The 920-nt window shown below is 33.6% G+C and overlaps 1 long non-coding RNA gene across 1 annotated transcript; it reads right to left on the reverse strand.

Annotated features, from left to right (window-relative positions):
- Positions 1–254: 254 nt before the first annotated feature.
- On the reverse strand, positions 255–901 carry LOC107580934 (uncharacterized). The gene is made up of 3 exons (XR_001608738.1): positions 829–901; positions 518–609; positions 255–403 (listed from the first exon to the last, which is right to left on the reverse strand). It is a non-coding gene; the product is annotated as an uncharacterized lncRNA (long non-coding RNA).
- Between the last annotated feature and the right edge of the window lie 19 nt (positions 902–920).

Genomic DNA, 920 nt, shown 5'->3' on the forward strand with positions numbered 1-920 from the left:
AAATTCAGCTTTCCCATCACAGGAATAAATTACATTTTAAAATATATTACAACATAAAGCAGATATTTTAAATTATTTCACAATACTGCTGTTTTTACGGTATTTTTGATCAAATAAAGTGCAGCTTTGGTGTCCATAAAATATGTCTTGCAAAAACTTTAAAAATAGATCATAAATCTATAGAACAGTAGTATATTAAAGTGTCAAACTCACCATTTTATCCATCTGATATTGGATTTGAAACACCTTTGCACAGGCTTGAAAAGCCTCCTTATGCTGTCACCCTTGAACTTATTCACCAATTCACACACGATGATAAACACGCACAGACAAGTGAGGACAACCAAAGCAACTGCCCTCTGGAAGTTTAAATAACATGCAGCAATGAAGTATGCCAAATAACCTACAATTTAAAACACAGAAACATACTGAACATCATTTACTTGAGAAGTGACTCACCATATCAACACGTTAAATTAAAAACAATTATAGATATAAAACTGGGAAGAGATGTTACCTGCAGCAAGTATTCCCAAAGCAATGTATTTGATTATTTTGGAGTGTGTCTTGCAGAAGGTCTCTGTGGCCGTGATGGGTATGCATGCTTTGCTATGGTGAACAATGAATACATAGCTAAAGATCTTGCACATGTGAAATCCTACAGCATGATTGACAGAATTGTGATTAACAGAATCGAAACATTTACATTTTTGTCTATATTTCTTAATTAGGATGACATTATGTTATTTCAAAGGAATCTCATTTCCAAATAATGTGACAATGAAATCTGAATGACGTCGTATTTACAGATTAGATTCACAACCACACCTTAGACATGATTTTGACTCCTTCTCGGACTCCTCTTTGTCACTGTCACTCAGGTCATCTGTTAATTTATCGTCCTAAGAACAGAAAAAAAA

This window comes from Sinocyclocheilus grahami, unplaced genomic scaffold (genome assembly GCF_001515645.1).
Source record: "Sinocyclocheilus grahami isolate Dianchi unplaced genomic scaffold, SAMN03320097.WGS_v1.1 scaffold52877.1, whole genome shotgun sequence".
Classification (NCBI taxonomy): Eukaryota; Metazoa; Chordata; class Actinopteri; order Cypriniformes; family Cyprinidae; genus Sinocyclocheilus; species Sinocyclocheilus grahami.